This window comes from Geotrypetes seraphini, chromosome 1 (genome assembly GCF_902459505.1).
Source record: "Geotrypetes seraphini chromosome 1, aGeoSer1.1, whole genome shotgun sequence".
In the NCBI taxonomy this organism is placed as follows: Eukaryota; Metazoa; Chordata; class Amphibia; order Gymnophiona; family Dermophiidae; genus Geotrypetes; species Geotrypetes seraphini.
The window spans coordinates 358,860,815-358,886,861 of record NC_047084.1 but is presented as its reverse complement, the minus strand read 5'-3'; the positions used below and the strand labels follow the sequence as shown (position 1 = coordinate 358,886,861).

The following is a 26,047-nucleotide window of genomic DNA, read 5'->3' as shown; positions in this document are numbered from 1 at the left end:
GGTTTTCAGGATTTCCCCAATGAATATGCATGAGATCTATTTGCATGCACTGTTTTCATTGTATGCTAATAGATCTCTTGCATATTAATTGGGGAAATCCTGAAAACCCGACTGGATTGCGGCCCTCAAGGTGGGGACTTTGACACCCCTGCCCTAATGGAAACAGAGTGACCTCTGTGAGGTAATCTTATAAAGCTTTATCCATACAGGGTATATATAGCATGTTTTACATATGAAAAATATTTTTTTAAAAAATACTACAAGGTATACTGCATACCAAATAGATGCACACATGCGTACACTTTCAGAGCAGCTGTAACTCTATATGAGAGATTTCTGTGTTACTGGGGCTGATTCTGGGTGCTCATTTCTTGGATGCTTTTTTGGATATTCCCCATTGGTAACATTGAAGTATAGTAAATGACGGCAGATAAAGACCTGAACGGTCCATCCAGTCTGCCCATTAGTTATTCTCATTAAAAATACATGATTAAATTAACTTGTCTCTTCTTTGTTTCAAACTGGCACGAATTTTGAGAGGGGTTCAAGGATCTACTGGCAAGTATTGACAATCGGGCGTCCGGGCGGGGTATCCAAAGTTTTATGTATTTTGGGAACAAAGGAGATTTTTGGGATCCTAGGATTTTTTTCGAACAGAAAAGAATATTCTTTCTTTGTAAGAGTGCCTACCTTCAAGTTATCATTAAGATATTCCAAAATGGCCCCTGCTAAATCCTGTGTGGGGTCCTTTTGGAGTGGCTTATAAGCTTTTATATCACTAAGCTGGCGTCTGGCTTCATTCTCGTAATCGACCTTTTTCATAACCACCGTGGCTCCCCCCTTATCTGCCTTAATGATGATTATACTATCGTTGTCTAATAGTTGTTGGAAAGCCTGATGTTGTGATCTAGTGATGTTGTATGGCCCAACATTATCCCAATTCGGTCTATAAGACGCACCTGACCATATTACACACTTACGTGTAGAGGAGGAAAAACCAAGAAAAAAAATTTGCTTCAGAATTTTTTTTCTTGGTTTTTCCTCCTCTATATGTTGGTACATCTGGTGCGTCTGGTGATACTACTACTACTACTATTTATTATTTCTATAGCTCTGAAAAGGTGTATGCAGCGCTGTACATTTTAACATACAAAAGACAGTCCCTGCTCAGAAGAACTTACAATCTAATTTAGACAGGACATTACAAGGTTGGGAAGATTATGGTAGAGGAAATGATACAGTGGGTATCTTATGTTCTAACTGATGGCAGCCATTCAGTAAGTGGCACGAGACCTGACAGGAAGCAAAAGCTTGTGTTCCTGACTTATTCATCGCTCTGCATCAAGAAAGGAGGCAGCCATCCAGCGAGGGAAGGGCAAGGAGTGCAGAAAACTTCTGCCGAGACCTCGCTGGACCACTGTCGTTTAAAAAAGGTATTGGAGATGGGGGGGGGGGGGGGTGTTTAAAAAATTGTATTTGCTCCATAAGACACACCTACTTTTCCACCCACTTTTTTGGGGAAAAAAGTGTATCTTATGGAGCGAAAAATATGGTAAATGAAAACATTAAACAGATTTTTTAAAATGGAATGGTGCCAACATTTTACAATAATATTAAAAAATAGCATAAATTCACCATTCTAATAACATCAGAATTATAACATTAAGGACATTGGTTGGATGTCTAACTCCTGCCTAGAAAAAAAAACAAAAAACAACCAATTCTGTAAAGGACGTCTTAAAAGGTGGACGTCCTCCTGACACTGAGCAGAGCTCAGCGTTCTTAAGCGTGATTCTACAAAGTGCGCCTAATGAGGACGTCCAAATTTAGGTGCACTTTGCAGAATTTGGCTCTTAGGGAGTAGGAGGGGGTTAGTGAGTACTGGGGGAGTGTTGGGGGGTCATGTTTACTTATCTCCAGTGGTCATCTGATCAGTTGGGAACCTTTGTGGCACTTAGATGCTTCTAAAACAGGTCTAGATATAAACGTTTACATTCCATCCAGGACATCCTGCGAAAGCTTCGATTATTACTACAAAATGTCCAAGTTTCAGTCGCCCTTAAGCCCGTCTCGTAACATGCCCCCTTTAAATTCTGGATGCACAGTGACTAAGAAGTCCCCCTAGAAGTCCAGAAACACTATTTCAAAATTCAGCACTTGGACGCCCCAGCAATTGGGACGTTTAAGTGCCAACTTAGGTGTTTTTTTGAACATGTTAAAGTTTTGATTATGCCTCTAATAGCATTTTAAATTTACATGACTTTCCATAATATATAAGTCACTTCAAAATACCAAAATATTCCTTAAAAAGCAACATTTTCAGTAACCTGAGAAATTTCAAGTAACTTTCCATGAACTGCAATTCAATTGACAGTTTGTTCTACAAAGTAGATCAAACATAACAAAATGCTCTTTTACGTGTTCAGTCTCACTTTATCCAACGATGGCAGTTGGAGCAAATATTTTTGAGATGAACACAAAAAACATGTAGGAGCATATGTACTCAACTTATCTGAGAAATACTCTCAAATTTTCCACTGCAAAGCTTTAAACACCAAGCACAAAACCTTAGAAGTAATTCATTCTACAATGGGCAACCAATGTAAATCAAACAATATAGGTGTGATGTGGTCAGATCTCTTTTTTCCAGTAGTGTTTTGCACTAGCTGCAATCTAGCTAGACTACTTTTGTTCAGACCAGTGTGTTTGCTGTGCAGAAAAACATCAACTAGATGTAGACGGCACTGATTGCTTGTGTAGTCCCAACTTGTGTATCACAAATTAACGCCGACATGAGTCTATATTTCACAAAATGTTTCTTCAGGGTTGTTTTTTTTACATCACTCGTCATTCATAATTTCTAGCAGGGATCACTCTTGGAAAGCTATGCCTTCTTCGTGCTTACGCAAGGAAACCTTTCAGTCTAGCAAGGTATATCTAAGCAATCATATGTTACTTTACAAAATGCACCCTATTTCTTTTGCAGCAAAACTATGGAGTCAATTTGATTGGTGATTCTTTTGCAGCAAAACTCTCCCTTCATTTTTATGGAGCGCATTGGGCATTAATCAGTCTGTAACTAGCAGCAACGCATTAGAATAGAGTTCTTAAATGATACCCTTCCCGCCTCACACACACTCATGTAGCTTTTTTTTCATACCTTTTGGCATCTTGATTCACAAATCTTTACTTTTAAAAACATAAAACAAGTTAGCAGTTTTAACAGCAAGTCATATTTAAACTAGTTGCAATTTTAGCATATGTCTTAGCTATGATTATTATGTCATGGAATCATTTTTGAACTGCATAATCTTTAATACTAAAACAAAATTTAAAAAAAAGGAAGGATGGAAGAAATTTCAGTGGCTTAGTAGGCACTTAGGCCAGGATTCTGTACAGGATGCCTGGGACGGGCGTCCTATACAGAATCGAGCCTACACCCACCCAAATTAAACCGATTCTGTAACCGACGTCCATGTTACAGACGACAGTTTCAGAACCGGGTTACTTTAGACGCGGCCACTATACTTAATCAAGACAAGAGATCTCCCTGCCGCGATTGGTATAGTGGCTACAGCTGTGAGTCTCCTCCCTCCCCCTTCCCCCTAAACTAACGAGGCAGGAGGGATGCCCAATCCCTCCTGCCAAAAGACCCCCCCACCCACCCTTGATGATTGCTGTCAGGAGGGTGTCTAACCCCTCCTGCCGGTAGGCCCCCCTGGACGATCGTAGCAGGATGGTGCCCAACCCCTCCTGCCAGTAGGCCCCCCACTCTTTCCCGAATATCGCCGGCAGGAGGGTGCCCAACCCCTCCTTCTGGACCATCCCCAATGAACCTCCAGAACCCCCCTCAGCTCACCGGACGGACGGGTCTTTGCATCAGCCTGCCGGCAGGCCCGCCTCCATCCAAATGAGGTGGGCCCGCCCCTCCCCTACCTAGGCACCTAAGGCCCTTTCTATGGGCTGGGCTTTACGTACATGAGCCAATAGGAGAGGCCTTTGGTGCCTGGGCCAATCAGGCCCTAGGTTCCTCTGGGTTGGGCAGGGGAGGGACAGTCCCGCCTCATTTGGATGGAGGTGGGCCTTCTGGATGGATGGTGCGAAGACCGTCCGGCCGGCCAACTTGCTGGTGAGCTCGGGGTGGTGGGGTTTCGGGGTGCAGGTTTTTGTTGGGGGGTCCGGGGAAGGGGATTGGGGTATTTCATTGGGGGTTCAGGGATGGGCACCCTCCTGCCGGCGATCCTCGGGAAAGGATGGGGGACCTACTGGCAGGAAGGGTTGGGCACCGTCCTGCCGGTGATCATTGGGGGCAGGTAGGGGGGTCTTTCGGCAGGAGGGATTGGGCATCCCTCCTGCCTCATTTGTTTAGGGAGAAGGGAGGGGAGAGACTGGTGGCTGTAGCCGTGGCCGCTATAACAATCACGGCAAGGAGATCCCTTGCCGCAATTAAGTATAGCGGCCGCGTCTACTTACAATGTAGGCCAGCATTTTGCTGGCATACATTGCAAGCGTCTCCTGCTCTATTAGGGAGACGTGTAGGACCACCTAGGTTTGTGGTCACTCCAAGAAAGTAACCCCTGTGAATTTGGGGGGTGTACTATTTACCCCAGAAAAGAATGACCTAACCTTATTTCACCATATGAGTGTTGCTAGTAACAGTTGTCTACTAATAAATTTCAGCAAATTATCCATGCTGGGATCAGTACAGGTTCTGTTGCCTCAATTTACCTCTTAGCACTAGACCAAAAAACGTTTGCATTTTGCACTGTAATGTGATTCTATTAAAAAGAAAACAAAACCAACCACATGCACATTTGCATTTTTCAAATGAAATGATGAGGGAGTGAGAGCTTTCTATCTTGTCCCCCTAATGAGTCTGACATATTGACACATGTGTGCAACAAACCATTAAATAAAGCATATGCTTGAGTTATTTTTATTCTCCTTGCAAGTAAGTTCTTCCGCTGTGTCCTCTTCCACCTAACCTTCTCCCCCTCTTCCTTCCTTCATACAATTCTACATCTTAATGGTGGAATGAGATTGTTTGCTCCTATCAGAAAGTTTAAAAGCAAACACATTACACCACATATACAGTAAAAGGTGTATGCACTGTCCAGGACAGTGTCTCTCAAACTCTGTGCCATAGCAAGGTGGTGTGCTCTGAAGAGATCCCTACAGCCCATTACGGAGTAACCTTATTTGCCATTGCGCAAGACTTGCTTGACCCCATTTGACCGTGATTGGCGCGTGTTTGTTATCTTTTATGCAGTTTGCTTTATACTTTAACTACCATGGACCCCTGAAGAAGGCGTGTTATCCGAAACACGGACCGTGTCGGGTCTCTTGGTTGGCTATAAGGTTGTATATGTTACTGCATTTATTAATAAACAATGCCTACATCTTGTACATTATCTGCAGCCTGTTTGTTGTTTTCTGCTTTTCTTTCTCCCTTATGAGATCCCGGGTGTGCCATGAGAGATTCCAGAATTTTACTTTATTTTTTAAAATTCCCTTTATAGGTATACATTAGAATAGATAACATGTATGTCGCGTATGCAAGAGTCTGTCAGTTATGAGCGTCTGTGTGCATAAGAATACAGTCGCCTAGCAAGCATCATTTTTTGACATGATTGGTCCTTGAAAATTAACTGCATGCGATTTTACTTTTATTTTTTATGCATTAGTTATCCTGACTTGAGCAACAAAGCAATCAAGGCTTTGTTACCGTTTGGATCTTCATATCTTCGCGAACTCGGATTTTCAGCTCTGACAGAAATTAAATTAAAAAAATAAAAAAAAAATAGAATGACTGCAGATGGTGGATGATGAAATGTGTGTTTATTTGTCAACTAGCCATATTTTGAAAATGCTTTGCACTCAAAAACAAGCACAACCGTCATGTTTATTAGGTTTCAAGGTTTTATTAAAATTTGATTTAATCGCTTATCTAATTTCTAAGCGAGTTTACAATATATGTAAAAAAAGAGCATGAACATAATAAAAATGCCATTAACAATACCATTAATCATTAAAAAAAACCCAACAAATTACAAAGAAACATCAACTAATAATTGGCATATTAAAAAGGGATAAATGAGACAGACAGACGTGAGACAAAAGGAAATAGAGTTAGAAATACAATTTGGATAGGAACGAAAGACAAATAAGGAAAAAACAAAAGGAAAGGGCTCGTTGCTGCTTAATTCCTTAAGGGAGTTTGAAAAGGACACTGTAAAATTTAAATCAAATGTTAAAAGCTTCTTTAAATAAATGACTCTTGAGTAGGCTTTTGAAATGTTCGAGATTAGCTTCTTCTCTAACAAAAGCTGGTAAGGTATTCCAAAGTTGAGGGGCTACGACTGAGAAAATGTCATGCCTTTTGGTTCCTATTATATGAAGGGTGGGGACCATCAGAAATTTACGATTAGATGATCTAAGACTGTGGAGTGGGTCATATGGGATAAGATATTTATCAATAATTTGGGGTAGTTTAGAATGAATTGTTTTAAGTCAATGTTTATTTATTGAAAGCTTTATAGGCAACAAAGCAAATGTATAATAACAAGTACAAATCATGTGAGAGATAGGCATAATAACAAGCTGAATAAACCGATATAACAATCAGAACTGAAGTCCTGTAGGCCAGTGATTCCCAACCCTGTCCTGGAGGAACACCAGGCCAATCGGGTTTTCAGGCTAGCCCTAATGAATATGCATGAGAGAGATTTGCATATGATGGAAGGCATGCAAATTTGCTTCATGAATATTCATTAGGGCTAGCCTGAAAACCCAATTGGCCTGGTGTTCCTCCAGGACAGGGTTGGGAACCACTGCTGTAGGCAATCAAACATATGAACAAGGATCAATCACATGAGTAAACCTTTATCTATAATAGAAAAAGTATAAAGAGGGAAGAAAAGAAAAGTAAAGAAATAAGTATAGGTAAATAAGGATGAGGGCTACTAATAGAACATAAATAGATAACTAAGAATCAGAGCCTTGAAGGTACAGTTTGAGGGATTTCCATTTAGAGAGAAATTGTGGGAATCTATCTCCCTTTTTAGCTAAATATGCTTCATATCTATAAGTCAGGCAGACAAGATTCCACCATTGTGTAACGGATACTTTAGAAAGGTCTTTCCAGGAATTAAGAAGAAGTTTCAAAGCTAGAGAGATGAGTATGTCAAATAGGAAAGCATCAGAAGAAGAAAGAGGAGAAGGAAGAGCCGAGAACTTGAGTAGTAGCATTTGGTATGACAGAGCCACATCAATATGAAAGAGAGAACAAATAGTGTTCCAGAGTGATGACCAAAATGGTTGTACAGAGGGACATAGGAATAGTAGGTGTTTGAGGGAGCCTATTTCAGTAGAGCATGTCCAACATTCTTTTGTAAAAGTAGGATTAATACGGTGTGATTTAATTGGGGTCCAATGAGCTCTATGGCATAGAAAGAATAAGCTCTGGGTTAAGGAGGCTGACCTAGAAGAATGAAAAACAGATTGTAGATAAGAGGACCAGTCACGATCAGAGATAGGACATTCAATATCTTCTTCCCAAGCCTTTTTGACAGAGGGAAGGGGTGGATATCGTAATTCTTTAAGGAGGTGATAAAACTTGGATGCTGTATGACCCAGAGTACGATATTGGTTAGAGAAAGTCAATAAAGTCGGTGGTTGACGTTTAGTTTTCAGAACACAGTGAAGTTTTCGTAAGGCTGAACGTAGTTGCAGCCATTGATAAAAATAAGAATCAGGAAGGCTATATTTGGTCTGAAGCTCATGGAAAGTGAGCCAGGAGTCATCAGGGTGACATAATGCAGCAATGTCCCAAATCTGGTGAGTGGTCCAGGGTAGCCAGAATATCGGTTGTTTCCCAATCAGGAGTTTAGGATTTCTCCATAATGGGCAAAAGGTGTATTAAGACCAGGGACAGTCCAGTAAATGGTCTAGGTCTTGTAGAGTTCGAAGAGAGGTGAGAAGTAGGGGATTAGGGGGCTTAGTTTGTAGGTGAGTGGATCCGAGGAGTCGAAGTAAAGGTATAGGATGTAAGAGGGCCATTTCGAGGCGAAGCCAATTGGGGGCTAATGTAGAGTCAAGGGGCTCAGAGGAGTGTAGCCATTCAGTACTTTGTTTTAATAAAAAGGCTTGATGATAAAGAAATAGGTCATGGAAATTAACCCCTCCAGCTGATTTAGGAGATTTAAGTTTACTTTGTGATATTCTATGAGGTTTATTGTTCCATAAGAAGTCGAAGAGAAGTTTTTCCAATTTTTTGTAGAAAGAATTAGGAAAGAGAAGAGGAAACATGGTGAACAAGTATGTAATTTTCGGAACGACCATCATTTTAAGGGTGTCAAGTCTCCCCCACCAAGAAAGGTGTAAAGGGGACCAGTTGGATAGAGATAATTTTACCGAGGAAACAGTCTTAGCCATGATGAGATTCGCTGTTATTTTAAGATCTTTATCAAATGGAACACCTAGATATTTCATTCCAGTAGATATCCAAGTAAATGGATATGATGGGAGAACAAAGGGTGTGCAGGCTTCGTTAAGGGGCATAAGTTCAGTTTTGTCCCAATTAATCTTATAGCCAGACATAGAGGAGAATTGAGAGATAAGAACAATAAGAGAATGTAAAGATTGTTCAGGATCAGACAAGTAGAGAAGGATATCATCGGCGTAAACAGATAATTTAAATTCCAGGTCAGCAATGGAAATTCCCTTAATAGAGGTGGAAAATCTGATATGAGCTAAAAGGGGTTCAAGGGCTAAATTGAACAATAGAGGGGATAAGGGGCAACCTTGACGAGTACTCCGTTGTAATATGAAAGAATCAGAAAGAGCATCATTAACTACAATCTTAGCAGTAGGAGAATTGTACAGTAAAGAGACCATATGGACAAATTCAGCAGGAAATCCAAAATGTCGTAGAACACAAAAGAGGTAATTCCATTCCACCCTGTCAAAGGCCTTCTCAGCATCAAGAGAAGCTACCAAGTATGGTTGATCCTTTGACAGGGTGGAATGCAGTATATGACATAATAATCTAGTGTTATCAGCACCATATCGTCCCTTCAAAAAAACAACTTGATCTCTGTGCATAAGGGATGGTATAACAGACTCTAATTGATGAACTAAAATTTTTGCAAATATCTTATAGTCCAGATTTAGTAGAGAAATGGGCCTATAATTTTTGACCAATTGAGCATCTCTGTTGGGTTTTGGAAGAACAATGATACTAGCTTCATGAAAGCGGGAGAGGCAGTTGGGAGAAGCAATGATAGACTGGTAGTAAGATAAAAGGCATGGAATTAAGGACATTGAAAAAGTTTTAAAGAATTCCGCAGGGAGGCCATCCGGTCCTGGCGCTTTAGAGGAAGCCATAGAGGAAATGGCACGTTGTACTTCATCTGCAGAAACAGGTTGTCGTAGAGGTTCGTGGTGAGATGAGGCAATGGATGGTAGATGTGCAGATTGTAGGAAGTCAGATATGATATTTTCTGAACAGGTGGCTTCCGAAGTGTATAGAGAGGCATAAAAGGAGTGGAATTCCTTAAGTATGTCAGAAGTTTTAGTATAAGTCATGCAAGAAGGCGATTTGATATGAGAAATTCGGTGTTTGGATCTTTGTCCTTTAAGGTAAGAAGCTAGTTGATGTCCCGCCTTGTTGGAGGTAGCATAATATGTAGCTGATTGGCGGAACATGGAGACAGACGCAGATGTACTAAAGATCTCATTGTATCGGAATTTAAGTTGTTGTAGAGATTTGTAGAGAGTAGAGTCAAAGGAATTATATAGTTGAGATTCCAGGGAATGAATTTCCTGTTCTAGACTATGAAGCGTGGCTTTTTTAGTCTTGAGTTGGTGAGCTGTATAGCTGATACATTCACCTCATAGCCAGACTTTATAGGATTCCCAAACAGTAGCATAATTGGATACGGAGGATTCATTTCTAGCGAAGAAAGCATCTGATTCAGCAGTGATATAAGATATAAACTCTTCATTGCCTAACAGTTGGGTGTTCATTCTCCATGAGCGATATGACTTATCAGCAGACCAGTTGAGAGAGCAAGATATGGCGGCATGGTCGGAGATAGATATGTCGTGGATAGTAGTGGCAGATGTGATATTTAAAATGTCTTTGGATGTTAAGAAGTAGTCAATCCTGGAGTATGATTTGTGGGGCGCTGAGTAGAATGTGAAGTCCTTGGTGGTGGGATGAAAAATTCTCCAAAGGTCAGTCCAGCCATACGTTTGCATTAAATTGGAAAGAGTCGAGCGGACCCTGAGTTTGGCAGGTCGGCAGAGAGAGGATCTATCAAGAAAAGGGTCCAATGGGAAATTAAAGTCTCCAGTAATGATAGTGTGTTCTGAAAAAGAGGTATGGGAAATGGAGTGAAAATCCTGAAAGAAAGAGGGGTCATCGGAGTTCGGTGCATACAGGTTCAATATATTCAGTGGTTTGCCATCGATTGTGCCCTCGATATAGGACCATCTACCCATGGGATCAAAGGAGTGAACGGTCAGTTGAAAGTTGAGTGATTTGCGAATGAGAGTAATAACCCCGTTTTTTTTTCCCAAGGCGGGAGCAGCGAAGCAATGCTGGAACCATCCTCCAATAAGCTTCTGTGCTTCTGTAAGGTTAACATGCGTCTCTTGTAGGAGGCATATATCTGCCCCTAGATGTTTAAAATATTGTAGTATTTTCTTTCGTTTTATTGGACTAGATAGACCCTTAACATTAAGGGAAACAATGTTTAGCTTGACCATGATGTCAGAGAAGTAGGAGCACTACTGAGTCCATTGATAACATTGCTACATGTATTCTAGAATATTCTCCCAATATCAACATCATCTCCAAGATACTCAGACGTCACTGGACTATAATGGACCTTCATCCTTCATTGAGAGATATTCATTTCAGAATAGCGTATTCACGCCAAAAGAATTTTAAAGAACTTCTAAGTCCATCTGACATAAGAGATCCCTATCCACCTATCACACTCTCAACTGGTCATTTCAAGTGTGGGAAATGTTCCATTTGCACTATCACTAAAGAACTGTCCAACGTCTTCATCCACCCATCTACCAACCAGAGTTTTTATCTGAAACATAGAACTTCCTGTACATCTACTTTTGTGGTTTATGTGTTCATGTGTTCATGTCCTTTAATCTATGTGGGTCAGACTACTCGCTCTTTTAGAACTCGAGCTATTGAACATAAGAGTTGTCTGAAGAACAACAGATTACAGGCACCTATGGTCACACATTGTTTGGAATTTAACCATCAGTTTACGGACTTAAAATGTTGTGTGATTGACCACATTAGAGAGGGCGTTCTGGACAGACAGCGGCGTTTATTAAGAGCGGAACAACAATGGATCCACAGATTAAAGAGTGAAGATCCAGATGGACTAAATTCGAAACTGGAATGGAGTGCGTTCTACTAATTATTTTCAATTTTAAATTTCTGGGTTCACTGACATAAAACATCAAAACATTTAAACAAGAAAGTTCAATTTTTGGATTTGCAGATATAAACATTTTCTTCATACACAAAATTAAACAAACAAAAGAATTTTTTCATTATAATATAATTTGTTCTGTAAGTGCTGGTTTTCCAACAGTAATAACTTTTGTCTATTTTTACTTCCGGGTTCACCACCCGGCAGTGTTATATAAATCCCAGCTCTGCCTTGGTGCGGCCATCTTTTGATCCTGAGATGCAGTTTGTGTCCTATCTTAAGGTATGTCACTAAGGCTTCTTTAGTTTTCTTGGAAGCTGTGCATGTTTACCAGTTTACTGATTGAATTTTTGTTCTGATTCTGGTTTTAGTTTTTGATCGGATTTCTTTACACCCTGAGGCAGCAGATGAGTGAAACGCTGGCCATCGTCGGTGTACCGATCTACTAATCTAGATAAGTGGATTGTCATCCTCTATCTTTTGCACCGCCGCCCTGCTCTAAGTTCTTTACCACGGGGAGTCGGTCTGGAGGTTTTTTGCCAGTGAGGTGTTACGTCCAACCACCTTGGACCACCATTGTGGTGGTGGAAGGGCTCCTATCTGAGGCTTTTTCCTCCAGTCAGCTGTAACTCCCCTTTGGAACTATAGCAGTGCTGCTTTCTTCTTGTTTGTGACATCTTTTCATTTCAGTGAAAGTGTTTGTTGTAATACTATTGAGTTTCACAATTCCGAGTTTTTTCTTGCTATATATTTAAGAGAAGTAGGAGCAGACAGAGGCATCCCAAAAAGAATTGTAGGTCCCAAAAAGTGGAAATGCTCAAAAGGGTACATGTGGTGTCCTCGGATAAGAGCTGTAGTAGAGTGCAGGAGTATACATAGATCAAAAAAATGGAAAAAAAGAAGGCAGGAAACAATGCCAGGCTCTGAGTAAAAATAAATAATAAAGTGCAGCCATAAAAAACAAGCAATGTAGTTTGGCATATAAAATGGGGAAAGTAGATACTGTAGATGGGGACACATGTGGACGAGAGACACTTAACCCGCGTCCAAAGCTCCAGCCATTAATGGAAATTTAAATCAGAGTGCATCCAGCCTGAAGCATAGTGTTGAAAGCATGTTGGAAGCAACAGCAAAATTAAAGTCATGGCTCCAATATTGTCATCAAGGTATTTTTGCAATTCAGTGGGTTCATCGAAATTTTTGGTAGAATTTCGGTAGGTAATTCTCATCCTGGCCGGATAAAATAATCCATACTGTGCTCCAATATGTTTGAGTTGAGGTCGCATAGCTAAAAAAGCTTTTCTTTTTTGAGCTGTGTTCTTAGAGAGATCAGGTACAAGCAAGATTTTTTTGCCATCCACAAGAAGAGGTTGTTTGATTTTGGCAGTTTGCAGTATTTGAAGGGCATGAGGGTACCGGAGAAGCTTGAAAACCACAGGTCTCGGTGGTTTAGATGGTATAGGAGGGCCAGAGGGTACACGGTGTGCTCTCTCTATCTCTAGAGCAGGGGAGAATTGAATGTTTAGAAGGGATGGAAGGAGAGAATGCAAGTATGCAGTGATATCTTTCCCCTCAGCAGACTCTGGTAAGCCAATGATTCGTACATTACTGCGTCTCATTCGATTAGACATGTCGTCCAAATCTCTCTGTACGAGATCCATTTTATGCAGACCACGTTGCATGGTTAGGAGCTGGGCATCATGGGCGGTTAGGCGTTCTTCCGATAGGTCTAGACGGGCTTCTAGTTGTTTAAATTGTAGGGTGATTGTACTAAGCTCCGCTTTTATGTCCGCAGTCGCGGCTAAATTCTCATGCATGAGCCCCTGTAAGATTTGCAGGTCGTGAGACAGGGACGCGTCAGCCACGAGGAGTTTGGATGAGGCCTTGTCCGGGGACGGAGGCTCGTGTTAGAGCGCTTTGACGCGTTCGGAGCGGCGTGGGGGCCAGACGCAGCCGATCCGTCCGGCTTATTAGATTTAGAAGCCATCGGGGAAGGTTTAGCGAAAGTTTGCTGACCTGAGAGGAGCCGTTAAATGCGCCGGATGCCGTGTTTAAGAAGCAGGCTGGAACGAGTGAACGAGTCAGGCAGCCATCTCGTAGCCGGTCACATGACCACCCCCAGAATGAGTTGTTTTAAATGTTATGAGAGAGATTTTGTAAGAAATTCTTTGATTAATTGGCAGCCAATGGGCAATTTGAAGTAGGGGGGTAACATGATCATATTAGCAATTCTATCTACCGTATTTTCACTCATATACCGCGCACCCGTGTAAAATGCGCACACGGGTATAGCGCGCTGGAAACTGTAATTTATGTAAATTAATTTTTATATACCGCGCACACCCGTATACCGCGCATGCCGCCCCGACTCTCCCGTCACTGCCCGACTCTCCTTTCGCCCGCTCCGACTCTCCTCTGGCCAGCCCAACTCTCCTTTAGCCCGCCCCGACTCTCCTCTGGCCAGCCCGACTCTCCTTTAGCCTGCCCCGACTCTCCTCTCCCCCTTAAAGTCCTGTCCCCCCTTGAAGTCCTGTCCCCACAATGAAAGCCTGATGCCCCCCCCGACGTCCGATTCACCCCTCCGCAGGACCGCTCACACCCCCACCCCGAAGGACCGCTCGCACACGCACTCGCACCCGCACCCCCACCCCGAAGGACCGCTCGCACCCCCACAGCCTCCCCCCATCATGTAGAAGCTGCCTACCATCGTCCTGCTGCTTCCTCTGCCGGCGGTCCTGCCCCTTCTATTAGCCCTGTATCTATGCTGCTTCCTCTTCCGGCGGTCCCGCCCTTTCTCTGACGTCAGAGAAAGGGCGGGACCACCGGAAAAGGAAGCAGCGTAGACGCAGGGCTAAGAGAAGGGGCAGGACCGCCGGCAGAGGAAGCAGCAGGACGACGGTAGGCAGCTTCTACATGATGGGGGGGTGGGAAGGCTGTGGGGGTGCGAGCGGTCCTTTGGGGTGGGGGTGCAGGTGCGGGTGCGGGTTCGAGCGTGAGCGGTCCTTCTGGGTGGGGGTGCGAGCGGTCCTGTGGGGTGAATCGGACGTCGGGGGGGGGAACTATGTAAAAAAAAAAGGGGGATAATGCGCTCACACGTATAACGCGCAAGGTTATGCACGGTTTGTAAAAATCATGTATAACGCACGCGTTATATGCGTGAAAATACGGTACTTTAGTTTCACCATTGTTACAATTATTCATACATAGGGCCTCTTCTATCATACTGTGCTAACAGTTTGTAGCACGGTGAGCCACGCTGAATGGCCCGCGCTGCTCCCAGTGCTCATAGAGTTCCTATGAGCATCGGGAGCAGCGCGTGCCATTCAGCGCGGCTCTCTGCGCTAAAAACTGCTAGTGCAGTTTGATAGAAGACGCCCATAGCTTAAATATCTTTAAATAAATAACTCTGAAATTTAATTTTTTTGTTGGTTTTACAATTTTATAATTTCAAGTATAAAGTGCCATGAAAACCATTTACTCCATTTATTGTGCTGGAGCTACAAAAGTTTGAGAGACACTGGTCTAGGAGCTTGGAAAAGTAGAATGAATGGAAATGCTATCATCAATTAAGAGCAGTGGCGTAGTAAGATGTGGTGGGCGGGGGGGCAGACCATCCCAGGCACCGTCTTCACAGGAGGTGCCAACGACGGTGCCTCTCCTCCTCACTACACCCCCACATGCCTCTTTAAATGTTCACTGACTCAAGCAACATCTTTTAATTACTGCTTGCGCCGGCATCGGCACCCTTTTGACATCACTTCTTGGTCACAGGATCAGAACATGACATCAGAAGGGAGCTGACGCTGGCTTGAGCAGCTGGTGGACGATGTTGCTCATGCCGGCAAACATTCACGGAAACTCAGCAGCTCGACTCATCCAGCTCTTCTCAAAGGCATGGTCTACCTCCCACAGAACCCTTAACAGGATACTACCAAACCTTCCTTCAACAAAGACTCTCCAATAGCCACTCCCCTTTGCTCCTGACTATGATCTCCATGGCTCACCCCTGTGAATTCTGACCTCCTGCCCCTGCAAAAAAAGCCACCCTCATCCAGACACCCTAAACAAGGAGCACCTCCAAACAAAACTTCTATGAAGAAGAGCACCCTTATGTACAAGTCCCCCACCTCCCTAATAGAGCCCTACCCAAAGGTTCCTTACCATGTGGTTGTACTCTAACTCCCTGGTTGCAGAGTGCTCCTGAGACGACCACTAGGAAGGCCATTTTGAAGAATGGCACTATTAGGATAGGAGTAACTTGGGTTTGCTCCTGTCTGGAGACCATTCTACCACCAGGGAATTAAGGTAAGGCCACGGGGGTTGGAGGAGATCCTTTGGAGGTTGGGGACTTTGCATCCTATTACCACCACATAGTAAAAAGATGTGCTCATTATGATGGGGCCAGGGGTAAGCCTAGTGCTGGCAATCTAGCTTCTGCCCCAGGTGCAAGTATTAGCGCTCTTTGGAGGACCACTCTGGAATAAGCACAGCAGAGAAAAAGAAAAGAAAAAAACCCCAACTTTCCACCAAGAATTGCCAGTTTTATTATCCAGTTCAGTTGGCACTGGTTCTAATACAGCCCAACTGGCTGATGATGCTTGGAAAAGATTTATCACAAACAAAAGTTCTCTTTTACAGCAAGTCCTTGCTTCAATCAGGAAAGGAACACCCCCCCCCAAAAAAAAATTCCCCTTTTAAACAGGGTTTCTTTCTCACAGTTCTGGGCAGCATTCTGGTTTCAAGAACTTATATACAAGAGCTTAGCTCCACTCTTTTTAGGCTTGGCACAGTTATTGTATTGAGCCCACTATGTTTCTTCAGGAAGTTCTCCCCACCTGACTGCCTGAAGTATGAATATCCCACTGACCCTTCTTATTTCTAGGCAGTGGGCTGAGAACCATCCACCCTTGTTTTAATGGTCTAAGATTCCCCTCCCAAAAGTTCCCACTATCAGGAATGTGCAATGTCAGGTCACTGAATCCACTCCGGCTTTATTTCTCCTTTTAAGGTTAGTTAGCATTACCCATCCCCCACTCACTATGCTTTGCTTGCATACAGGGATTCTGGTTTAATTTCTGTTGCTAACCAATCCTCACAGTTACACATCAAACACTCATGTATCATACACTCCCTCATAAGGACAGAAATGTTTATTTTTAAGTACTTTAGACCATTGTTATAGAGCAAATTTTCATTCCCTTCCCCCACACAGTACCTTACTGACTCATGCTGCATTCAGACATATAGTTTAGGTCTGCCGGGCTGCAATCCATTTCATCCCCCTCAGAGATATCTCCCTCTACCTCCATAAGAGACTCCTCACTCTCTGAAGCTGGGTACAAGCTATCCTCTGGAACAGCATTTGGCCAGCCCTGCTCATGGAGCTTTTCTCTTCCAATTAGCCTCTGTTTGGAAAGCAAAGTTTTGTCAACATGGCAGTGCTGTGGGACTGGAGGTTTCTTAGCAGAAGGCAGTAAGACAGAGCTCCTAGCCTTCAGTTCCCTGTTCTGTGAGGAACGTCCTTCCCTCCAGGTTCCTGATTGCCTGGGTGTATTCTCAGCTGATTTATCTTGCTGGGGAACTTTCACTGGTGCTGTAACCATGGTCTGCCTGTCAGCTCCACCCCTTTCCTTAACCCTTGCTGTGTCAGATTGCCTGACCAGAGGTTTTACAGGAGAATTAACAGATGGTATATAATAGGGATTATAGTGGATTGGAACAGGTATTCTGTTCTTCTGTGCCATCCCTTCTGTGTTCTGCCCTGCCTGTCTGATCATAGCACTGGGAACAGAGTTAATGAACAGCTTCTTTGGCTTAGGAATAGGCACGGTTTCTTTAGTGGCAGGGTTTAAAGCAGATTTTGAACCAGTGACAGGAGCTTCCCTGTCACATCATAGAAAATAAATAGTAAAAGATTAATTATACATATGTAGAACATGCAATGGTGAAATAAACAAAGAAGAGCTCTTCTCTAGGGGTCTCTTCTCTAGGGGTTCTGGATTTGTAAAGGATCTAGAATGGGGAGGTAATCTTATGGGGGATTTATTCAGGGGAACTTTTGTTTAGGGGTCTAAACTTGGAGGCTTTTGTTTGGAGGGGATTAGAGGGGGGACCTGGAGGTCACGGCCGAGAATATTGGGCCACAGTTGGGCAGCCTGATTCTCCGGGCTGCTAGAATAAGGTTGTATGTAGGATGGTTTGCAAGCAATGTTATACATTCACCTCAATAGCTACTTACGGGACTGTTATAGTGCAAGTTTGTGACTCCCATGATATATCAAAGTGTGGTAAAAACTTGTCTTTAACCACACTTTGATATTTTCCCCCTTAAATTACAATTTTTATCCCAATTTTTTTCAAAAATGTGAGAAAAATATCAGCATTTAAGGAAGCATTCTCAATAAGCCACAGCGTGTATATTAAGGAATGATTAAGTCATTTCCCCTTTTGTTCTACACATGGCGCTCAAAGCTAGGCATGGATTTCTGTGCGCGGTTTCCATTTTCATACATAACTTTATAGGTTAATTGACTCTTTGTGCTAAGCACTGTGACCTCTAAGCTGAGTGGGAGTCCTCTACCTACAGTCCTGCTAGTGGGCAGTGCTATTTCACTATCACAATTTCAATTGCAAGGGACAAGCAGGTCCCCTGGAGTCCTGCAGGGTATGCTTGACCCTAACTTGAAAATCTAGCAGGACTGTAGGTGGAGGACTCCTGCTCAACTTAGAGGGAACAGTGGTGCTAAGGATCCATCAATTGACTTTAACAGGCGTTAGTTGGAACCAATTAGTAGTTATGCACAGAAATGCCTTGCAACCTATTCTATAACCCCTGTGCCTAATTTCCACTGCACTCATCTTCAAAGTGGCGTATAGAATTGCACTTAATGCACATCATCCCGGTGCCCAACTTTGGATGACCTTCGGTGAATTTCCACTGTGTCCACTAATTACCAATGATCTTTCATAATGCTGTCAGTTCTTGAACTAAAGGGGCATCAGTACCAACTGCATTAATGCATTAACCATGCAGACATAGCATCTAATCCCCTAAGAGGGGAGGCATGGTCTAGTGGTTAGAGCTGCTGCCTCGGCACACTGAGGTTGTGAGTTAAATCCCAGCCTGCTCCCCTCCATTGCCCCAGGCTCCACAGCTAGATTGTGAGACTGGTGGATTAGACAGGGAAAACCTACAAGAGTGTAAGGCACAAAACGAGAAGACCCAAAGTTCCACAGAAGAAGGAGCAATTCAAAAGGAAACAAGCTGTGGAGAAACACAATGTTCTTGACTTTCCTTTATTTCTTCAAGATATCTTCTAAAAATGGTAAAATTAGTCCACATGAAACATATAAATAACTACCGTGATCCGACATGGGCCGTGTTTCAGCTGACAAAGGTAGGTAGGTTTACTGCGCATCAGAAGCTTTGCTCTCACTTTGCCATTCACTTCGGACTCTTTGAGATTGAAATTTAATTCTATTATACCACCCACTTGTTTACGACTGACTTTAGGACCCTTTAAAAAGGCTTTGTCAGCTGAAACATGGCCCGTGTTGGGTCACGGTAGTCTTTTATATGTTTGATGTGGACTAATTTTACCATTGTTCGAAGATATCTTGAAGAAATAAAGCAAAGTCAAGAACACTGTGTTTCTCCACAGCTTGTTTCCTTTTGGAAAACATATAAGAGTACCTGATTACCATTCAATGTATTGTAAACCACCTTGGGTGAATCTCTTCATTAACTGGCTGTAAATAGCAGTTCCAACAAATCACCAGTGCTGTATTGCATCTCATTTTTTTAAGTAAACACCTTTGGTTGTCTGCTGGGTTTTGTTTTGTTTTTTGCATGCGATGCTCAATGTGCTATAGAAATTTGTATTCTTGATTCTGAAAATGGCTATAATCTTCTGCTTTACCCTGCATATGGGAAACATCATAAGAAACATTCTTCGGTGTCAGGTCAAAAACGCGCCGGGACAAAGGCGCGCCCAGACAATTGAGGCAGCGCGCGCCGCCGCACCGCTCTAAATTACTATTTTTAGCACTCCGACGGGGGTGTGTGGGGGGAAACCCCCCCACTTTACATAATAGACATCGCGCCGCGTTGTGGGGGCGTTGTGGGGGGTGTGGGGGGTTGTAACCCCCCACATTTTACTGAAAACTTCACTTTTTCCCTGTTTTTAGGGAAAAAGTTCAGTTTACAGTAAAATGTGGAGGGTTGACCCCCCAAACCCCCCATAACGCTGGCGCAATGTCTATTAAGTAAACTGGGGGGGGGTTCCCCAACAAAAACCCCCATCGGAGCCCCTAAAAACTGTAATTTAGAGCGGCGCGCGCTGCGCTCAATTGTCGGCGCGCGCTTTTGTCTTTCGCGCCGTTGTCTATGAACCCATTCTTCTCCTGAAAATGCACACATCTTCATGCTCAACCCAAAAAATATATATGGAAAGACATTAACGGTAACATGCATGGCGAGAAACCTGAAGCTTTGTAGTGAGAGTCTGGCTGGGTATTAGAGTAATACAAAAATAATTTTTTTTAAAAGGTGCCAGAAATAGTCTGTACCATGGCTCCTTTTTCTTATGCATGTCACAGAGAAATATACCAGATCATTAATAGCTCTGGGAATAAAATGTACTTCTAAGGCCAGCTGGGGTCACACCAGGAATAATCAGGATGCCACTAGTAAACTTCAAACAGCCCAAAATGAAACACACAGGAATAATAGGATGCAAATCACCTTGTGTCCTTTCCTGTTTAGCATCTATACAATACTAACATCACATGGAAATGAATTGTCCCCAGTTTGGAGCTCAGAAATATTTCCAGGAAAAGGATATTTGTCAACCTTGGCAAATAAGTACCTGTATATAACATGAAGACCATTTTGATTGCAAACACTAAAAAAAAGTATATCAAATCCCATCCTCTAACCCCCTTTCCCAAGGAACATAGCATAAGAACATAAGAGTTGCTATACTGGGACAGACCAAAGGTCCATCAAGCCCAGTATCCTGTTTCCAACAGTAGGGCACAAGTACCTGGCAAAATCCCAGAGAGTAAAACAGATTTGATTCTGCTTAACCTAGGAATAATATTTATGCATAACCAAGAAAGGCAAATAAAAGAAGTAAAACAGTCCAAATAATAAGAAGTCCAATTTATTAAAATCATGTGACCACGTTTTGCCCACAGGCTGCATCTGGAGTAGTGATTATAACCTTAAAGAACCAAAACAAGTAATGAAAACGCAAACATAAATATAAACATAACATGCATAAATATAGTAGTTAAATCAATAAATTATTATGTAATGAAAAGAATGATAAAACTTACTGAATCATGCAATAAGAATGCTCATATATATGAGACCACCACATAGTAAAAAGATGTGCTCATAGAAAATAAATAATAAAAGATTAATTATACATATGTTGAACTTGCAATGGTGAAATAAACAGGCAGTGATCATATTGAACATTTGTAAGAGTGAAAAACTCATTTTTTTTTCAAAGAACTTTCATAGAGACGGGCCTGGAGCTTTAGGTATGAGGATGTGGCATGGCTTGTTCTGGAGACAGGGTATGTTATGGAGATGATATGTCCAACGTCATGCTAGGTGCCCACCTGGTCACAGTGATCATCAAACTGTATGATTTGAAGTAAGGGGAAAAGCGGAATGTGGCTGCACATAACTCAAAATCCTGAATTTTAAGCATGCTGACTTTGATAAAATGGGGGCGGATACCCGAAGAAAGAGCTGAAGGGTTGGGAGGACATAGGAACGGGGGAGGATCTGTGGTTTAAACTGGAGAGCTATAAAATCAGCAACAGATCTTTATATAAGGAATGTTAACAAGAACAGGAGAAAAAAGAAACCAATATATTTCACCAAAACAGTTGCTGACAAAATAAAAGCAAAGGATATGGCGTTCATGAAATATGAAAGCATGCAAGGTGAGGAACACAAAAGAGATTACTAGATACAACTGAAAGAAGTGAAGAGAAGAATATGGCTGGTGAAGACTCTGGCGGAAGAACAAATGGCTAAAAGCATAAAGAAGGGTGACAAGACTTTTTTCAGATATATTAGTGAAAGGAGGAAAGCTAGAAATGGAATTGTGAGATTGAAAGATATTATGCACTTTGGAGGATGTTATATCGGATGGTAAACTGCTTGACTTTTCACAATTGCAGCATAAATTTGGTCTTAATAAATCGCAAAGTTTTAGATGGTTGCAGTTGAAGCAGGCCATTCAGGAGGGGTTCCCTGACTGGAAAAATCTTAAAACTCAATACAGTTTGCCATTCCTGTGCTTCCAGACGGATTTCCTGGCCGCTCAGTGGTATAAATTAATGTCTGGATTTTTGAATAAGAAACCAAAGACTGGTCTTCGTGACATTTGGAGCATTGAGATAAAGCATCAGATTACTGGGTCTCAATGGCCACGAATTTGGACTTGGAGGATGAGATGTACATTGTTGGCATCTATGAGACAAACTTGGGGTTTTTTTTTTTATACATAGATCATTTTGGACCCCAGTTCATTTACAAAAATTAGACAGCTCTATGTCTAATAGATGCTGGCATTGTTATTTTGAAGCTGGAACATTGGATCATTTATTATTCTACTGTCCATTGGTACATATTTTTGGGGAATCCATATGGAGTCAAGTAAACAAATTACTGGATAATCCGGTGGCTTTATCGTATGATACTGTGCTATTTGGTACATTAATGAGAGCGAGGAGCCAAATTTTGTCTAATAATAATAATAAATTATTACTTATTATGACTGGGGTTGCCATACAGCATATTACAAATAATTGGAAAAATTGGGAGAGGTTAAGTTATAATTTCTGGTAGAATTCTTTATGCCACATCTTTAAAATGGTGCGTGATATAGCTATTCAAAAGGGGCACTTTAAGAAATTTAGGGATGTTTGGGACCCGTTAACACAATATTGTAAAGAATGAATATTACTTTTTCCCTTTGAAAATACACGTCCAGGATGGGGGTGGGTGGGATAATTTTTGTCTTTTTTGTCTTCGTATAAATAAAGATAATTGTTGGTTTTTTGGGGGGTGGGATATTTTATTTGAATTAGTATCTGATAGAATATTAAGTGTAAAATGTGTAAAATGTAAAGTGTAAAATGTTTTTATCTTGTATTGCACCTATTGAAAGTTTTAAAATGAATAAAGAATATATATATAAAAAAAGAAAGATATTCTGTACCACTATGTGGACAGCGATAAGGAAAAAGCATAGGTGGTGAACACATACAAGGAAAATCCAGGAGGAGGACCTCCATCGGCTGTTAAAGATGCATCTGAAATTGAAGTTGATATTACACGATTTACAGAAGAAAGCATTTATGAACAACCTGAAAAAAACCCCCCAGAAAATGGACAAAGCCAAGGGGCCGGATGGGATCCATCCTGGAATCTTAAGAGAGCTCAGAGAGGTTTTGAAGAGTCCTCTTAAAGATTTGTATAACAAATCCTTGGAGATGGGGGAGGTTCTGCTGGATTGGAGAAGAGTAAATATGGTCCCTCTTCATAAAAGCGAAGATAGAGAAGAGGCAGGAAAGTGTAGTTACTTACCTGTAACGTAGGTTCTTTGTGGACAGCAGGATAGTCAGCCACTATCCTGCTGTCCACAGAGAACCTATGTTACAGGTAAGTAACTACACTTTTCTAACAGTAGCCAGTCCAAGTCACAAATACCTGGCAGAAACTGGAAAGGTAAACAGACTTCGTCCTACTTAACCCCTGGTATAAGCAATGGATTTCCCCAAGTTTACTTTAATAACAATTTATGAACTTTGTTGCATTAACTGCTTCTTACTACATTCTTCCTACACAAATTCCAAAGCTTAATTATGCACTGAGAAAAAAAAAAATGTTTTCGCCAATTTATTTTAAATGCATTACTTAGTAGCTTCATGTCATGACCTCTTTTTGAAAAAGTAAACTATTGATACATGTTTACTGTACTCATTCCATTCCACCAACGATTTTATACACTGCTAAACAATATCTCTCCGTAACCATCTTTCGTTCAAACTGAAGAGCTCTATAGTTTATAGCTTTTCATCATTAAAAAATTTGCTCCATACCCTTTATCTCATCCTTCTGTGCCTCTTCTAATTCTGCTATATCGAAGATGCACCAGCTAAAATCAAACACAATACTCAAGATACAGCTGCACCATGGAGGAGCAATATAGAAGCTTTATTCTCTGTTCCTTTCCTAAAAATTCCTATTTGCTTTTTTTGAAGCTGCCACTGCACACTGAGCAGAGGATTTCAGCACATTATCCAAGGTGATGCTATTAGAGAATGACAAGGGGACACATTTTATCTCCTTCCCACAGGAACTCAATTTCCTCGACCCATCCCCACAAGTTTTGTCATTGTCCCTGTCCCTGCTCCATTCCTGTAAGCTCTGCCTTAACCGCACAAGCCTCGAACACATGATCTTAAAATGTTTGAGGTTTGTGCAGATGAAGACAAAGCTTGCAGGAATGGGGGAGGGACAGGAAAAGAACTCGCCAGGATGGGATGGGAAATGAGTTCCCACGGGGATGTGGAAAAATTTGTCCCCATGTCATTCTCTACTTGGGAGAACAGTATAGAAAATTGAATAAATAAATAGCGTGAAAAGTTTCAGCCTCTGATAACCAGACCAGAGCTGGTATTGTGACATCATAATGCCTCATTCCACCAATGCCTATGAGCCAGCCTCATCAGTGATGTCACAATGGCTTGATTGTCCTTTACTTGACTTACTTTTACTACATTTTTATTTCTAGAGTGGTGCAGTGTAGAGAATGACATGGGGACAAATTTGTCCCCCATCTCAGCAGGAACTCAATTTTCCCGTTCTGTTCCTGAGAGTTTTGTCGCTGTCCCTGTCCCATTCCTGTAAGCTCTGCCTTAACTGCACAAGCCTTGTTTGAGGCTTGTGCAGATGAGGACAGAGCTTGCAGGAATGGGGCAGGAACAGGAAAAGAACTTGCGGGGACAGGAAAATGAGTTCCTCCAGGAATGGGGGAAAATATGTCCCCGTGTCATTCTTTAATGCCTATAGTTTCAAGTTTTAAGTTTATTAAAAAATAATTTTAAACTGCTTAATCAGTTTTCTAAGCGGTGTACAATATAAAATTACATAACAACATATTAAAACAGGGGATACTGGATAAAATCCAAGTGTCATAATAAAGCACTGATAGGACATATGGACTTACTTCAAACAATAGGAAAATGGGGAAGAACTACAATCGTTAAAAAATAGTGCAACATAAAGGGAAAGTACAATAGGTTAGGGTAAAAAGTAACAATTTGATCTAATTTTGTCCTTTTCCTGTAGCCATAGCATGGGTTATTCTCCCTAGTGTGCATCATTTTGCCCTTGTCAATATTACATTTCATCTGCCACTTGGATGTCCATTCTCTCAGTTTTGCAAGGTTCACCAGATATTTGTCACAATCCATTTGAGATCTAATGGTTTTAAAAAGTTTGGTGAGATCTGTAAATTTGTTTCCATTTCCAGATCATTTATAAATATGTCAGTGAAATGGTGTGGTGGCTGTGTTTGTCCACTTTCCAAAGTAATACAGTATCTATAATAATAATCCTCTTAAGCACGCATGCGCACTTAAGAGGCTGTGGGTACCTGACAAGTGCTGTGTCCCTCCGTGCCGAATACCATTTTCGAATTTGAACACGGAGAGAAACAGCACAGCCGGTGACTCCCCCCTCCCGCCCTCACTCACCGCCAAAACCAGCTGCTTTTAAGCCTCCTCCTTCTTGTCGGCTCACTCGCATTTAAATTCAGAGAAAAGTGCTGCACCGTGCTACCGCTGGCCTCGCTGTCTTCTGTCCACTGCGGCCTGCCCTCTCTGATTACTTCCTGTTTCCGCTAGGGTTGGCCGCGGTGGATAGAAGATGCCGAAGACAGTGGTAGCGCGGCGCAGCACTTTTCTGTGAAGGGGGCTGCGGGAAATGCTGCTTCTGCACAGGGAAGGCCGGGAAATGCTGCTACTGCTGCATAGGGAAGGCCGGGAAATGCTGCTGCTGCACAGGAAAGTGTGTGTGTGTGGGGGGGGGGAAATGCTGCTGCTGCACAGGGAAGTGTGTGAGGGGGGGAAATGCTGCTTCTGCACAGGGAAGGGTGGAAAATGCTGCTGCTGCACAGGGAAGGGTGGGAAATGCTGCTGCTGCACAGGGAAGTGTATGTGTGTGTGGGGGGAAATGCTGCTTCTGCACAGGGAAGGGTGGGAAATGCTGCTTCTGCACAGGGAAGTGTGTGTGGGGGGGGAGGAATGCTGCTTCTGCACAGGGAAGGCCTGGAAATGCTGCTGCTGCACAGGGAAGGGTGGGAAATGCTGCTGCTGCAAAGGGAAGTGTGTGCGTGCGTGTGTGTGTGTGTGAAATGCTGCTTCTGCACAGGGAAGGCCGAGAAATGCTGCTGCTGCACAGGTAAGTGTCTGTGTGTGTGGGGGGGGAAATGCTGCTGCTGCTGCACAAGGAAGGGCGGGAAATGCTGCTGCTGCACAGGGAAGGGTGGGAG

General features: G+C 42.3%; 1 protein-coding gene across 1 annotated transcript in view; it reads right to left on the bottom strand.

Annotated features, from left to right (window-relative positions):
- Positions 1 to 25,266, bottom strand: part of ARHGAP24 (Rho GTPase activating protein 24) — an 833,428-nt gene extending 808,162 nt beyond the window's left edge. Inside the window, exon 1 of the mRNA XM_033914713.1 lies at positions 25,251 to 25,266. The gene's annotated coding sequence lies outside the window, so the exon portion shown is untranslated. The remainder of the gene's footprint in view (positions 1 to 25,250) is intronic.
- Between the last annotated feature and the right edge of the window lie 781 nt (positions 25,267 to 26,047).